The sequence below is a fragment of the Perissodus microlepis genome, chromosome 22 (assembly GCF_051167445.1).
Source record: "Perissodus microlepis isolate ML-2025 ecotype Zambia chromosome 22, ASM5116744v1, whole genome shotgun sequence".
NCBI lineage: Eukaryota > Metazoa > Chordata > Actinopteri > Cichliformes > Cichlidae > Perissodus > Perissodus microlepis.
The window spans coordinates 10387254-10405264 of record NC_140481.1 but is presented as its reverse complement, the minus strand read 5'-3'; positions in this window follow the sequence as shown (position 1 = coordinate 10405264).

Genomic DNA, 18011 nt, shown 5'->3' with positions numbered 1-18011 from the left:
CAAAAATTCAACATCCTCCATGGTGTTGCGACATCCAGTCAGGAACATAGCATAAACATTTAATGCCTTTGCATCGTCATTTTTCACTTGCGGCCATTTGAGTGCTTTCTCAATGAATGCGCTTGCGATCCTTAGCTCATCTCCATAGTGCTTATGTAACAACCGTCTGGCCTCACGGTAACCTTTGCTAGGAGTCATGTGTACACAACTGCGAATTAGCTCCTGTGGTTCGCCAGCAGTGAACTGTTCCAAAAAATACAGCTTATCTTGATCGTTATCAGTCTTTTGCTCTACTGCATGTTCGAAGGCTCTTATGAAGGCCTTATACTGTAGTGCATCACCTTTAAAAACAGGAATGTCCTTTGATGGCAACTGAGCCAGCTGCTGCTGTTTCACAAGTAACTCAGTGATTACATTCTGTTTCTGCATGACTGACAATAGATCATCACTTCTGTTAACGTGAGCATTAAGCCCATGAGTGGAGACTGGATGAGACAGTTGTGGTACCTGTGAGTTTTGCACTTGTGAATTAGCGTGACTACTCACATCAGCTTGTTGTGGGAGCATTATGCCAACTCTTTCCTTTTTAACTCCTCGACCTTGCGATCTTTGTATTGACACATAACTGCTCAGACCATCTTCAGATCTTTCATATTCTTTGAGCACCTTTAATTTTGCTTGACTTTCTGCTAATGCAGTCTCCAACTCTAACTCTTCTTTTTCCGCTTTGACTCTTGCTGTTTCAAGCTCAAGATGTTGCCTAATCCTGGCCAACTCTAACTCAAGTTCTTGCTTTTTCTTCAATGCTGCGGCTCGTTCCAGCAAGGCTGCGTGTTCTGCCTCCTGTTTAGCACGAGTGGAGGAAACTCTAGATGTTGTAGATGCTCGGCTGACTTGAGACCCACGCAAGCTATGAACTGCATCCTTTCTAGCTCCAACCTGTGATGCGCTGTCATCTGGGTTAACAGCTTCTTCCAAGTCATCTGTAACGTGCTCCTGCTGCTCAGCTTCATTTGGAATCATATGCTTATGATCCTCTGCGATCCATTTCTTTGTTGTTTGCATAAACTCTCTTATAGATGCCATTTTGGGCTCAAACCAATTGTCCTGGTCAAATATTTTTTCTTCTTCAGACAAAAGGCTCATAACCTGGTTATTGTGACTGTGAAACTCATTCAGAGCCAATGCAAAGTCACTTTCCATTCTTTCTTTCACATTTTGAAGGTTCTGAGCATCACTCATCATTATCTTTATCTCCTTTATTTTGCCTGTGATTGTTCCTAATGTTCGTCTTCTTAAGGCAATACATCTTTGTCATTTTTCTTCCAAAGCCTTCTCTGTTAACTTACATGTTCTTCCCACCTCTCTTTCATCTGCCATCTTATAAGTTGCAGGGGTTTATTGGCTCAAGTTGCATGCACTATTTGTCTTCTGCTTAGAATCTTTAATAGACATATTGTAAACCAGCTTCATAACATGCCAAAAACTCCACATTGACTGCATCAAATCCTGTTTTACAACATGCAGTCCCACAGGCAGAGAGAGAGAAAAGAGAGCGGGGTTGACTACGGCACGCAGTTAAGTTTCACTTTCGTTTTCCACCAAACTTAACGAGCCTCCGAAAGACGTCTTTTTCCTCTTACAGCACGAAGTAATAAGAGAGTTTGTTACCTTCTTCTAAAGAATAATCCAAAGAATTATCCGGTTCTGTGCCAGCATCCTTAAGCAGCGCCTTTTATCTTACATTCCGCTAGGCTGCGCCCTTCCATCCGAGCACCATGCAGCCGATCCTCCACATGTCGGTGAAGCGAGTTTTTTGACTTATGTAGCGGCGGCACTCCGTCTCTATTTCACTCTTCTGTACCACCTTTAGGAGTCAGTCCAGCAACATGCATTTGAACGCGAACAAGTCCAGGTACTTTTCTTGCAAAAAAATATGTTTATTGAAACTTTTAAGTTACATGGCAAGACTCGGTCAAAAAACTGTGTTGCTTCCAGCTTATCCGACTCCCCAACTACGTAATTACAGTGCGCCGGAAGCCCAAAATACTAAAAAGCCATTAGAATGTCGCACTTCTATACTCTATACATTTAACAAACAGTATTTTGAAATCAACTAGAAATTATATTCTTAACATCAAACATGTATATTTCTCCTCTAATCATTTTATCAGTACCAATAAAATTAACCTTTAATTGGCTCTTACACAAACGTTGAAGCGAAACCCTATAAATGTGAGCCAAACTTTGACTTGGCCAATCAGATGGAAGGTGTCAAAATAGCATTTGACATTTGAGGTAACTATAAAAAAACCCTTGCCTCACTCATTTCTGATGGAGGTCTACGCAGCACCGCTATCTGTGTGATCATTTCTTTCATCTTAAGTAGCATGCTAGCATTGTAGTAGCTAATAATACCATCTTCTAGCATAGCAAAGAGAGCAGCAAATAACATAGTAAATGAGCGCTGTCTTTCTGCACATTTTCAAACCTTTAATGTTTTGTACATTATTGACAGGAAAGGATCTTTGTGAGTCAGTCCAGTAAAGGAGTACACCAAAGCTGTACTCCTCACACCTCTGCATGCCTAAATGTAAACCAGAGTTGAACCTCTAACAAGTACACAGGGGGTCTTCCTGTTGTGTGGTTCTGCCTGAGAAGGTCTTCTTCTTTCTTCTACTTTCACATTTGCAAATATTCTCCATCATTACTTAAACACACTCAAGAGCTGGCAGTGTGCACACCTTCTCTTTCACAATACATTCACACATTTATAACATCATATATATAGTATTGCATAGTCATACCAGATATGAAGGTTAGCAGGCCCCAAAAAATGTTGCCACCAAGCATTAGACATCTACAGAGGTTGTTTTCTGGGCTCCATCTGCTCGGTCAGTCATGACGTATAAAAGTCGTCAGTTTATGTCTGAAATTGGTTGAAAGGTTAAAATATCTATATATCTATATCTATATATATATATATGTGTGTGTGTGTGTGTGTGTGTGTGTGTGTGTGTGTGTGTGTGTGTGCATATTAGTGCTGTCAGCGTTAATCTCGTTACAATGACGTTAACGCCATAATCACATTAACGCTGGCTTGAGCTCAACCTAATTTCAAAAATAAAATAATTTCTGGTGAATTTTCTCTTTATTGTAGAGCTAAAATACATCTTAACCGTATACACGAGGCACTTTCAGCTCCTTCGTTATTTCCCACGAGACAGCCACGTTAAATAGATCTGCTGTTTGATGCTGGTTTTACAATTCCCAGCTGCCTTTCCTGGTGCAGCTGTTCCATTGATCTGGGCTTGGGACCAGTAACAGAAGTACACCAGCCACACTTTCTAGTATATTTTTTAAACAGGGCTTGAGCAGCAGTTTTTAGCAATTAGCTTCATCTTTCTATCTGACCAATTTTAGAAAAATGTTTTTGGTTTTTTGGGGGGTTTTTGGGGGGTGAGGAAATAGGTCATTTAACACTGACCTATTTCATTCAAGCAAAAAAACGGGTCATAACTCAATGGATGAGAACAATGAACAGTGTCAGAAAGTCGTGTCTGTAAGAAACAAGAAGGGAAAAAAAGCAAAGACCTGATAAAGGATCTGAGAGATGCATCTGGTCCTTCAGTTTGTCAGCTACTGCTCACCAAGGCCTCACCAGAAAGGTCTCAGTGGAAGAGTTGCTGTCATTTTTGTCTTGTATACTGTATTTCCATGTATGTTTGCACCCATTTCTCCTTTTTTTTCCAAGCAAAATATAAAGCAATGAGGTGTGTTGCAGGATTTTTGGACAATACTGTAAAAAAGACATTTATATCATCTATATATGTCTCAGTATGTGTTGCAAGATCATTTATTTGCACAAACTTTAGACAGTTTAGATGTATTGTCCCCTTAAATGATCTGAGAAGACGTGAAACATCTTTTACATCATCGTGAAACTTATTTAGTTGACTTTTCAACATGTTTTTGCTCATCGGTTTATGTGAAAATCTAAAGCGTATTGACTATGACTATAAGTCTCCAGGCAGACACCCAAAGAAAGTCATGGCAGAAGTGCATATATCAGGATACACCTGTGCCACGTGTTGTCCACCACAGAGTAAAAAGCACATCATGGACGTAGGGCTGCAGTGCTTCCTGTTAGCTGAAGAACCATCTCCATCACCATTTTTTTCATCAGTAGTGAGCATGTTCTTCAGCTTGACAGCACAATGCTGGTAGGAGAGTTTGTCTCCTGTGAGGCTTAAGAAAAAAGAATCAACGTCAGAGAGTTTTCATGAGTCACTCGAGCTCATTGAGTGGGAGGTTATTATAAACCTGGTGTGAGACTTATTATGACCGCACCTTGGTCAGTTATGATTTATTTAGTGACAGTGTCTGGTTCTCTGAACGGGCATTAGGCTTCTCCTCCTTACTCAGGTAAATGAAATTTACTCCAATGTTAGTGAGCTGTGCAGTAAATTCAATCCAGCGTCGCAATAAAAGACCCAAATGCAAAAACCTAAGTATCCTCGGGAATTACACTCGAAAATGAAGCTTCAAAAATAGCATCTGTTGATGGCGGTGTGTAGCAGTGTCAGCGTGATGACACTGGTTTATCTGAATTTTCTTCTTCCCTTATTACAACCAGCACCACCGCTTTTAATTTCTCATCTCAGAAAAGGCTCTGATCATTCATTAACAGGATCTGGAAGGCTTTCAAACAGTGAAACACTCCAGTTTCACAGTTGTAACAAGCCCGACCACCACCACCCTCTGGCCTAATGACAAATATGCACAGGAGCAGATGTTCTCTTTGAAACCAGAGAGGATTGGAGAGTCAGTTTTGCCTGTTGTCTGTTAATAAACATTGTTTTTGATGGGACGCTTCCTACTGATCCCTCACAACCAGCTGAACTCTCCGGCTAAAAGATCAATTCAAATCTCAGCACACTGTGAAAAAGGGCCCACTCAGATCAGTGTCTTTCTGTGTGTGTGTGTGTGTGTGTGTGTGTGTGTGTGTGTGTGTGTGTGTGTGTGTGTGTGTGTGTGTGTGTGTGTGTGTGTGAACAGCAGAGAGTGTAGACCCCGGCTGAGACACATGATCATCACCTGATCTGCGTGCATTGCTCCAAGAGGCAGCGGCTCTGCAGTGAAGGAGACCAAAATGAATAAATAACTCGTATCCAAGGATACCGAGGGAGGATGATGAGTAAGTCAATTTGCATAAGCTTCTGGGGAAAGTTTGCTTCCAAAGATACCTACTGTATACAGTCTCTTAGTTTGCTAAGCTGCCCAGAGGTATTTGAAGCTCTGCATCTGGTAATCACCATGTTTAACTCCTTTCAGTTCATCCGTGGAATCGAAAGCCTTCGCAGTCTGTTTTCCTACATTGATTGGAAGGCAAAAAAGGGCAAGCTGTCCTTTTAACCCATATGGAAAAGAAATAGAAAAAACTTAGAAAAGACTTGCATCAAATGTGGCCTACTTCATATAGTGAATCATATAAGACTTATATGATTTACTCATTAAAGTGGCCACTTTCATATATTGTTTTTGTAAGTATATAACATACAAGTTTCATTTATATAATTTTTCTCGGGATGTTATATCTGTTTTCACTCTTGTATGGTTTTCATACAAGTTTCACACAAGACAGATACAAACTTTATAAGATTTATATACATCTTTTCCATATAGGAAGACCAGTCCACGATGCACAGAGAGATATGGAGGTGAAATATTTATACCTTAGCATAATTGTCAACCGACACAAGGTGGAACAGCTTGGATTATTTATACAGTGTCTGATTTTTTTTTTTTAGGTCAGTCGACCTGTCTTGCTTGCCACTGCATGAATGACACAGACTGCCTGTGGTGTCTGAGTTAAGTGTCCATAAAGGCTTGCTTCATGAATTATAAGATGTAAAGTGCACAACTCACATTAGGTGTAAAACGTGGGGTGATGCTTGTGGTGAGGAAATATGAGCTGAGGAGACTTTAATACAGAAATGTCACAACATGCACACATTTCACCAGAAAGGTTGAGTTGTTTAGATTCTTTTTAAGCACCTTGAGGCAACTGTTGTTGTGACTTGGCACTATATAAATAAAATTGAATTGAATTGAAATGAAGGAGCCTATGAGGAGGGATCTAGCTCTAATTTGTCATACATCTGGAACACCTCACCGTGGAGACACCCAGGAGGTATCCTAGTCAGATGCCTGAACTACCTCAACTGGCTCCTTTTGATGTGGAGGAGCAGCAGCTCCACTCTCAGCCTCTCTCAGAGGTCTGAACTCCTAATCTTATCTCAAAGGGAGAAACCAGCCATCCTACGGAAAAAGCTAATTTCTCCAAGTTGTATTTGTGACTCGTTGTTTTGGTCACTACATAGAGCTCGTGACTTCAGGTGAAGGTAGGGATGTAGATCAAGAGCTTAATTTTTATTCTCAGCTCTGAGACCAATCCAACATCCACATCACTGCAACTGTGACCCCAATCCATCTGTCCATTTCCAGCTCCTCTCTCCCTTTAGTCATGAACGATACCACGAGATACTTAAACACCCCCACTTGAGCATTAACTCATACCTGACTCTGAGTGGGCACTCCACTTCACTAAGAACCATGATTTGGCCCCAGATTTGGAGTTCCTGATTCTCAGCTTCAAACCGCCCCAGAGGCAGCTGGAGGCCACCACCTGATGAAGCCAACAGCACCATATCATCTGCAAAAAGCAGAGATGAGATTCTGAGACCACCAAAGTGGAAGCCTTTCGTCACCTGGCTACACCCAGAAATCTTGTCCACAGACCCTATGAACAGAACAGATGAAAAAGGGCAGCCCTGGCTGAGTCCGATATCCACCAGGAAAAAAGTCTGACTTTTTGCTGGCATTGCGGACAAAGCCCCTGGAACGGTTTTACAGGAACTGGACACCCCATACTCCCAATTCAAACCCCAGAGGACAATCCAAGGGACATAGCTGAATGCCTTGTCCAACTCAAAAAAGGGTACGGAGGAAGCCAGAGTACCCAGAGAGAACCAATGCAAACATGGGGAGAACATGCAAACTCCACACAGAAAAGCCCCGGCCAGATGGTGGAGTCAAAGTCCGGACCTTCTTGCGGTCACGGAAGGCTAATCACTGCACCACCGTGCTGCCCTACACTATTATTTTATTTAGGTTCATTTTAAATTAAAAAAACAAACAAACAAACAAACTAGAAAAGTAGTTAAGAGGACAGACAGACTGATGGACTGATGAAATCTGCACAACCCTTTGGTGGTAAAAGCAGTGGTTGGTGCTTCCAAAGAGTAGCCTCTTTGCTACATCTGCAATGAGAAGTGATAGTGGTGCAGTGTTGGGAAATGTACTGTTTTTACCTTTTACCAAGGTGGGAGAGGCTGTTATGCTTGTAGCCAGACCTGAGATGGCTGGGATGACCAGATTCATATCCCTCCTCATCCCTATGGTAGAGAGGCAACACCAGGAAAAACGTTTTTTGAGAGCAGGGCTCCGTACTGTAAATTAGCTTTTGTACATGTAGTGTTTCATGTCCACTTTAAGTAGAAAAAAAATGAGTTGTTAACCCCAAAGAAGTCCCTCAGCAAGATCAATGACACAGCAATAGCAACACTAATTTAAGCCACCGCAAACTTCTGGTCATATGAGAATAGGACAGGTTTACCAACAAAGACTGTAAGTCTACTGAATTAAGGAAGGGTTTACTTTATTTCTAATCACTTGCAAGAGGAAGAAGAAATATCAGTGCTTACAAAAAAAACCCAACTAAAATTAAAAACACCCTAACAGGAAAGCTGTTTAACATGCTGTTCATTTACATTTTACATATGACAGCCTGTAATATATTGCCTTCATTTGGGGTGAGATTGAATAATTAGGTTATGTAATCATACTCAATTGTGTTGTGTGATCAGGTTCGCCCAGTCAAAGGGCGCCTTATTCCTCTCATCAAAACCGGGAACATCTGAGTCCTGGACCAGTCACGTTGCACCATACCGACATGCACCACACTGAAGCCCACACTCTCCCTCCATGACTCTCACCAGCTGAATTTTAGACTTCTGTATCGATGAGTATGTGGGCAGCTGGTGAGCTGGCATCATGCAGATACTGCTTAGAGCAGAAAATGGAAGCTTTGTGAACATATATAATCAGCGTGGACCAACTTTTGGCTTTTAAAATGAGAGGTAAACGATGTTGTGAAGCTCTTTGCCTCTTAAAGCCTCGACCTGACGTGCAAGCCTCCCCACTCCCACATTCGTTCACCTGCCTTTCCTCACCATCATCTCTCTACAGCCTCTATCCTCTTCTTTCTCATCCTTCCTCCTCCTCTCTTGTGCCTATTTCTGTCATCTCACTTGGGGGGTGGGTGGGGGTGAAGGGGTGGTCATTGACAGAAGTGTGGTGGCTTCACCCCCCCCCCCCCCCCGTCCCCAGCCATCCATCCATTCTCCTCCATCCTCCTCCCATCTCACCCTGCCGTTACAGTTGCCGTGGTCCTCCTGCCCCTGCAACTCCCCCGCTAAGCTCATGCGGTTAGTACAGTCTGCCTGTGCTCTCTCCTTATAAGGGCAAAATACATTGACAAAGGCAGAGAGAAGGGGATGTACCAGCACAGACTGGCAGATAGGGGGACAGCGGCTCAAACGGAGGAAAAGAGAGAAAAAAAGAGGCAGAGAGAGAGAGAGAGAGAGATGATGTAAAGGCAGAGAAGCAGAGATTAGGAAACAGTGAACAAGGAGAAGGAGTGATGAAAATGGCCAGAGAACGAGGGTGACGGGCGATTGTTTGATAAGAACAGGGCTTAACCCGAAGCTTTCAGAGCTTTTGAAAGCAAACAGCAGCATTTTTAAAAGGAGGGTATAGCTGTCAATCAATTTTCAGGCTCATGCAGGTTTTTCTGCCTTTGTCCCACTGCGCAACAGGAAAAAACATCACAGTTTAGACACGATCTATTACAACTGACTCACTGAAGATGGCTAATAGCTAATAGTTCCTCAGAATTAAATATTTCTATATTAGCCTGCCTTTAGATTTCTAAAAGCAGCTTCTGAAAAACTGCCAATGCAAACATTTACCCAAAGACTCCTTTAATACCTCTACTCATCAATGTGTTTCCAACATCATAGTATCAATTAAATAAACCATTAATGTACTAAAACAGTGGAACATTTACAGTATGCTAATATTTGCTTCACATGTGTGAATTATTACAGGAGGCGGCCCTACACATTACTGTCCACTCTTTATTCATCTTATTGTACCCTGTTACTGCAGTTTTGTGTATTGTAGTGACAATTTTGTACCTTGATATCCAAAATCAGATGCTTAAAAAAAAGGTACAAAGTAGTATTAAGCGGTATCTGTGAATCTGTTTTATATATTTTTACTCATTTATTCCTTTAGAAATGGACATGCAAGTGTACAGAGCTTTTCTAGTCTGATTTTCAAAGGAAAATTATTTTTTTTAAAAAGGTACATGTTTCCCAGCAAGAGTGGAATGTATATAATTGTATTTTTTCCATTAGATTTAAAGATGATGATGTAATCATCATGAGCTGGCCAGTGCTGTTGTCTGAGTATTAAGTTAGCCAAATTCTTGGTTAATCCTAACTGTCACTAGTGATGTAAATTGGATTTGCAAATTTGTAAAGCTAATAGCTAACGCGCATGTCTGTGGAGAACTGAGAGAGAACCCACACAGGCACAGGAAGAATTGAATCGCAGGACCTTTTGCTGTGTGGCGACAGTGAAAACCACTGTTCCACCAAGCCACCCTACCAGGAGATACCCAAATACAAAAAGAAATTTTAAACTAGAAATTGTTTTTTGCTCCTAGAATTTAAGTTTTTATACTTGAAAGAGTACACATCATTGCCTTCCAGTTCTGTATTTATCCCTAGGTGTAGCATGTACCTGTAGGGACACTTACTCCTATTTCTGAGTGCGTGACAAAACAGTCATATTGTGTGAATACGAGTCTTTAATTCCAAACTTTCATATTTTACCATAGCTCATGAAATATGTGTACCCTACAAGATAACATCCTTTCAGTGGAAGTCATTTATTATCCCCACAGGGCTACAACAGAAACTTTTATGAGCTTGTAATCAGACCCACTGTTTAGGAACTTTAACAAGTCATCAGCATTTAATAATCAACATTACTTTCCGCCCACGTTCTTACTATGTCTGATCACTTTATTCATTTCTTGTAAATGAGGAAAAGTTATACTTGTGTGTCTGAGTTGCTGATAAAAACACTTGGACGTCAGCTATGAGTGCATGTGTATGTGTCCTCGTATATGTAACCCACTCAGATCTTACTTATCTCACCATTAGAATAAAAATCACTGGAATTTGAAGATAGGAAGAAAGAATTTAGAGACTGTGTGGTGAAGTATGATAGTATGATGTTACTACCACAGGCTACAATTCCTCCACTATTTCGTTCTGTGCCAATTATCTCCTTGGCCCAGTCATGTTAACAGCTTGATTGCATGTTATATTCAGGTCACATGTAACATCATGTTGTACTTTGTTCAAACTCTTTCTACCTTAGAATATAAGGCTGGTAAATACTCCAGGGTGTACCACACATTTTGCCCTTCGAGCCTAAATTGGATAAGCAGAAGATGGATGGATTTTCTGAAGCCTGAAAGGATGCATGACTGTAGCTCCCTCTAGGACTCTAGGACCCTCTACGACAGCATGAATCAGAAGAAATCATCTGATGTCCAAACGTGTACTGTTAGAAAGAGTGAATTCATGAGTTTCACGTGTTTGCTGGTAGGTAGCATAACAGCAGCCATGACTGTAGTCACTCCTGACATGCTCATAAAAGTATGGGGACATATGCTGTGTGTCCAAAGCGGGACACACTGAGCACTTATGAACAGTGTAATTTTGTATGTAAAGCATTATATTCAGACATGTATTTTAGTTTCGTTTATTTCCTCCACAATTATGTAATCCTTTTTATGGGCCAATGCAAAAAAACATTTTTTTCACATAATCCACCATGAGATGTTCACAAAAATAAATAAAAATTAGAAATTACATTAACCCCTACAACATCACTAATTCCTGACACCTCTCAAAGCTCCTCCCTTGCTGCCACAAACATTTTACAGGCTGAGCAGTGACACCTGAGCACAGCTTAATGTGTAAAATCACTGGATTGCTTCTTGCTTGTCAAATCCTGCTGCACACATTACCCACGAGCCACTTCTTAAAATGGGGGAAAATTGAGTTTTTCCACTCTTGTGCTTGTGCAAGTGCGTTGGGGCGTTTGTGCACGAGTACCAGCACGTGCATTGGTTTTGTTGGTTCAGCTGGGGCATTTCACAACATCACACTTCCCATGTAGCAGGAGGCCTGGTCTTCCTGTGAGGACTGTGCAGGTGCTAATTGGCTCTGAAGCTTCTGAATGGAAGTGGCTGCCATGAATGGAGTGAGTGCATTAAGCCCGGGGTGATGGGGGGTCAGCATGTGTACAGTACATCAGGTGTGTCAGCATTGCGACAGACTGCATAAACACACCTCCTCTCCCGTACACACTGGTATCTGTTTCACTTGAGTTAAGTAAACCGTCCCGCATGGAGGGATGGCACCCCTTTGGGAATGATGCAGAAAAAGAGATGCAAATCCATTTAGTCACAGGTCCCTAAGTGGAGGAAAAGGCAGACGAGAGGAGGGGGAAGGAAATAAACCAACACAACAGTCGGCTGCTAAGTGTGTCAGCGTTTATGAACTGAGGCGGGCGAGGAGCTGGCTGATGGCGTAAGGTTTGTGTTTCTTTAGGGTTATAATCAGTATGACTGATCGCCGCTTGCTAATCTATTGCAACCTGTGGGCAATGGTTCATTCACTCTGAGTAATTCCCCAATGGGGCCAAAACTCAAACCCACCCTAAAGCCCACACAAATAAGTCGATCTTAGAAGAGGAGAAAATATCAGATGAATAAACAGTATCTTGATTCAGAGTTTGGAGATAAGCCAGTGCTCATCATCTCTTCTCTCAGAAAATCTAACAGTCCTATCTCTCCATCGGGTCTCTGAATTGACATTTCCCTTGAAGAAATTAGAGAACTAAAGCTATCGAGGAGGAGATGAGACTTGATAACTCTCCCTGCTGTGTCAGTTATGTAAAGAGAGCCCGTGATATAACCCAAGAGGAGAGGTGGAGATCGGGGAGAGAGTGAACTGAAGGACAAGCAAGAACGAGGTCGCGGGTTTGCAGTGATGGAGGCTTGATGACAGGATGATTATGTACAGATATATAAACACAGACTGCGAGTGGCAGCAGCAGCACAGTCGCAAAATATTTGTAATTAAGAACATAGTTCATAGGAGAGCTGACAAACAAAAAGCAAGAAAAAAATTGAAAATATGGACCAAAAAGAAGTGGAGTTCCACAAATACTATTTATTTATTTAATATGGTTCATATATATATATATATATATATATATATACATGTTAGGGGTGCAACAATACTCGTATCGGTATTGAACCGTTCGATACAGTGCTTTTGGTTCGGTACGCATATGTATCGAACAATACAAAATCTTTAATTTATTTTATCAACCTTTCTTCTGACGATGCTGTCTGTGTTGAGCGCTCAGTGGATCTGCATTCGACTACTCCGCCTAGGCTGCACTGTCAAGCGCAGATCCACTGAGCGCAGCGCAAGCTAGCAAGATAGAAGTTAAGCTCGTTGCAACATGGCAACTGCCTCAATGCACCCTCATTCAGATCTGGCCTTTGGAACTATTTTGGTTTTCATGTGACGTATGACCCTGAAGGTAAGCACGTCATGGACAAAAGTAAAACAGTATGTCGGATCTGCTACGCAATGCTCAATTACATGGGTGGGAACTAGTGCGTTAGCGCAGTTAGCTCGTTAACGTGTTGACGCCGTCCAGCCCCACGCACGGGGCGATCCGCGGTAACTCGTTAACGGAGAGTTGCGGTTAATGTCATTTTAACGAGATTAACGCTGACAGCACTAGTGGGAACACAACGAATATGACTGCACATTAACGCCAACATCATCCTAGTGCAAAGACAAGTGGAAGCAGACAAAAACAACAAGCACGCATGCTACAAACTTTACCCGAGTCATTTAGACAGCCGTTAGCACATGATTCTCCTTATGGGGACCTGATATGTTTAATATGCTGGTGAGAATATAGCCCAGAAGAAGCGTATAGTATAGCTTTTATTTTGGAAAGAGACATTTCTCTGTAATAAACTCTCTTTTCCAAAGATGAGTGATTTCTCGAGCAGATAGATTTATTTTTTTTATTTTGTTGTTTCAGCAACATTACATTTAAAAACTGTACTTTTGAGTTAAAATATATATTTATAATTTTAATAAATGACAAATTAAAAAGGCATGAACATTTTTTTGTATCGAAAAAATATTGAACCGTGACACCAAAGTATCAAACCGAACCGTGAATTTTGTGTATAGTTGCACCCCTAATATATATATATATATATATATATATGTATATATATATATATATATATATATATATATATATATGTGTATTATAGTTTTAAATAACTTTATTTGATATACCATGGATGGATCTTCCATGTGTCTTAATAACCATAAACAAAAAGTGTATGGCTAATTAACTTTCCATACATGTATTGATTTGGTCTGCAACGACATTTGGGTCGGTGGCATATGTCAAAACACATACATGAATAACAGGAACCAGTGTACTGGGTCTACAATGTCCACTTTAAGATTCAATGGTTTTAATATCGCAGCTATAGGATTAAATTCACATCTTTTCAAATGCAATCTGGATTTATTGTATTTCCTTCTTGTTTCACCTGATTAAATCATTCCAGTTAAAGCTAATAAAAAAAATTAAGGGGTTCACAACCTTGTGGAAAGTAGAAAATCAAATAATACTTCTACCATTTTCTATCTTTTTCTGGTTTATAAGTGTGTGCATTTTATAACACTCTATTTAAGCTAAGCTAAGCTCTAGTTAAGCTAAGATGTTACCTAAAATGCTAGCTTGTTGATAACATATTTTAGCTTTTTTTATTTGTTTTTGTTTGTTGTGGGTGGGGGTGGGGGGCAAAACAAAAGCTAATTTTTGTAATTTGCCAATCTCATCTGTTTAAAATTCTTCTGAACTGTTTGCCTGTCTCATTAGCTAGCTTGGCTCTTTACCTAGCAGCATAGTAGAGGTGTTGATTTTGATTTTAGATTAGATTAGATTAGATAGATTAGATAAAACTTTATTAATCCCTCTGCTGGGTTCCTCTGGGAAATTCAGTGATTTTAAGGTTATGTACAATTTTTTGAGTTATTGTATGGTGAAAACAAAACTGCCATAACTGTAAGTGTGCACAGCAAACATAGCTAACGTGACATAATACAACAGATAATTCAAAAGTAAAACAAAATTCACTTTAAATTTATGGAGAAAGAATCTAATTTAGGCTTGTAAAATCTAATGAGTCTGAATCTGGTTGAAAAGGCCATGTTGACTCATTCTGTGGACCAAATTGTTAAAAGATCTTTGTTTAGCTTTAGGGGTCAGCAGTGCTTTACCCAGGATGACAGTTGATGCTAACTTTGAGAGCAGTGGCTCAGATCGTCATGTGGCACACATTTGGGTTAGGCTGTGACCAAACCATCACCGGGTAAGAGAAATGGGTAAATACAATATTTGTGTATGAGTGTGCATCTGAATCAGTGCCAACAGGGGAAGCTGCAGGGCTGGGGGGATGGGGTGTCCCAGAAATTGGCAATTGCCCCCCTCCTCTCCATCCACATGGTTAGTGTCAGACGAGAAAGGGAGCAGAGAAAGGGATGGAGAGATGCCAGCGTGTCTTCCCCCTTGGCACCCAGATGATCCTCGTGGTCTGCATGCTGCACCCCTCTTTGTGCAGATCCACTTTAAACACTATCAGCTGAAAACAGATCCTGGATTAATGCAGCTTTAGTGCGTGCACGTTCCCTGTATAGTGCATAAGAGCAACGACTCCACTACATGCTCTTCACTGTGTGCGTCTAGACTGGAGTTTCCCTCCACTTTCCCCGGAGGCTGAGCTGATTAACAGTTACAGGGAACAACGCAACGCATGATAATGTGAATTATAATGGACCGATGGAGTTGGCCTTTGGCCCCATGCTCCATATGAGGACAGTGGCACAGTAATGGTGTGCGTGCGCCCTGCAGGGACAGGCCAGACAAAGACAAAGCCATGCCAGGCTAATCTAAGTGGAAAGAACATGTAAAGCCTTAAGGGTGTGTGTATAGATTCCCAACATGGTCTATAAACACAGACTAGTATGAGGATATTAGTTTATTTTGAACTGCAAATATTCTCAGGCCTGCCACTGTACACAAATTAAGGCAGTGAGGTTATTTCTTGGCTTTAGCTTTCATAATGTTAAGCTTAAAAAATCAACAGCAGCTTTAAAAACACTGCATTTTTCTGTTTCCTGAAAAACAGATATTTCACATGTTATGTCAGTGTGGTCAGAGTGTTTGGTTTTGGCAGCAGCCAAAGCAGTTATTGGCCCTTTTCGGTCCTCACTCGTCTCCTTTCAGTGGCCAGCTGTCTACTCTCTGTGCCCAACACACTGGGCAGAAATATACAGTGCAGTGAACTGGAAGCAAACACACACCCTGATTGTGAGATTAGAGGTGAAGAGTTCAGGCTGTTTTCTCTGGATTCTTCTTTGTGTCTCCGGTCCAAACACGCTCGCGTAAAACGAAACAGCCGGAGAGAGACGGAGTTTGTCTCCTTTCACCTCGTCTGTCACTCGACAAATTGGACTCCAGTTTGGTGTGCGGTGTCCAACCGGAAGGAGCTGTAAAACATGGAGCTGACAGCTGAAGGATACTAATGAGATTCTCTTATTCTCAAACTCCTCACCGCTCTCTTTTCCCCCTTTTCTTTAAATGCTGCATAGAGATTAAAACCAAAGACTGTGGAAGATTCAAACCCTGGTTTCATTTTCTTACCCTTGATGTTTCGGGAGTTTGCAACTATGAAGACCTATAAGTGTTGTTTTTTTCTAACAGAAGTATTATCCATCTAAGCTTTAATCGTGTTAAAATGTATATACTTTGGTTTAAAATGTAAATGCAGAGATATAACAGTAACCAGGACTCCTCTGAGGGTTATTTTTCCATCCCAGACACTTCACACTCTGTCCAGAACTTATGTGAATTTCTCCTGTCTGGCAGGCGCTAAAGAGCTCCGAAACAGGCTGACACAAGAAATGCTTCTTCCCACAGGACATCACACTCATAAACAGTTCAGTGTGTGAACATGTCCCAGGGTTAATATAGTTTCGTCTCTTTGTTTTATATTAGATTTTACTTCATTTTGAATTTTCAGTTTAGTTTCACTTCAGTTTGTATTAGTTTTACTTTTAGTCGTTCTAATCATCATAGTAATTTGTGGAAAAGTAAGCGGTACTAAAAGGAAGCAGCTGGAGAAACAATTTGCAACTAATCAGGTTAACTGGCAACAGGTGAGTAAAGATGGGCAAAGTTCACAAATCTGCAAAAAAATAAATAAAAAAATTAAATTTGTGTCAAAGATCGTAAAAAAATAATGTGCTTCAACCTTAAATTGCAGAGACTTTGAATACCTCGTCAACTGCAGTAAATAACATCATCAAAAGAATGTGGAGAAATCTCTGTGCGCAGGGACAGAGGACGCTACACCTCGTGGTAAACGTGGCCCAGTAGAAACTTTATAAAGACTTGTTTCTGCCATCAAATGAAAAATGACTTTAATCGTTTACTTAGAGTGGTAAGTTTTCTCAGTTTAAACAGCATGTTTCCTGTGTTCTAATGTGAATAAAATAAGTTTATGGGATTTTAAATTATGTTTTTATTTACATTTTATTACATCAAACCAACTTTTCTACAGATGTGAAGCAAAATGGAAAAAATGTGATCAAACTGACAGAAACTACAGCGATTTTCTGTATATTGTAATCTTACTAGCTCGTGTAAGCAATAGTGTTTATTTTTTATTTATGTCTTTTTACATGTGGCTTGATAATTTGATTTATCCTGTTTAGTGTTTGTAAAATATGCATAATTTAGTGTTTTTGTCCTCGTGACGTGTACACACGGAGCACTTGTTTGCCGTGCTGCTGTCTGGTAATATTTTAGTTAAGTAGTTAAATTTTAATCATTTAAACTGTGAAAGTGAGCAAAAAGTCTTATCTTTTATTTAAATTTGTATGCCTGGATGTTGGCTCCATTCCATTCCTACACATTTTTACTGTTTGCATGAAAAATGTAACAGTAAAATGCATGCTCTGTAAACTCGGCACACTAGAGTTTGAGTTATGATTATTTCAAATGATCCATTTCAGGAATAAGAGGAATACTTAGTGAAATTCTGTATGGTGCTTAAAAATTCATCTCTTATTTGCCTTATTGTTGTTATAAATACTAATAACAAGAAAGAGGAAAGATTAAAGACAAGTCGGATTTTTGTAAACGATGAATGAAAGTGAAGCGCAGCAGATGAAGGACTATGTTAACACATCCATCTGACAGCAGTAGAATTAGCTGCAGGTGCTGAGTGGAAGCTCCTGTTCCTGTGTGAGGACAAAGGTGTCCCAGAGCTTGCATTTAAACCCTTATCCCTTAAACGAGGCACTACTGCAGCTCCAAGTGGGCATCCACACGGAGTTACACTAGTTACTGAATGGGAGGGTGCCGGGACAATTGGAATTAGGTCATTGTGACAGCACACTTGACCAATGTTCAGCAGTAAGGCTGGAACCTGTAACGTTATAACGATGCAGTCTTCTTCCAAATAGCTCTGGCTCCATCTAGTGGAGACGTCAGGGAATTGTATTTTAGGTCTATAGGTTGGATCTTCAGCTCAGGTCCAAAACACCACATTATCTGTCAAACACTGTTAAAATTGAAAATCTGCACTTTATATTTTAATTGGTTGAATTAAAATAGTTAGATATTCAACT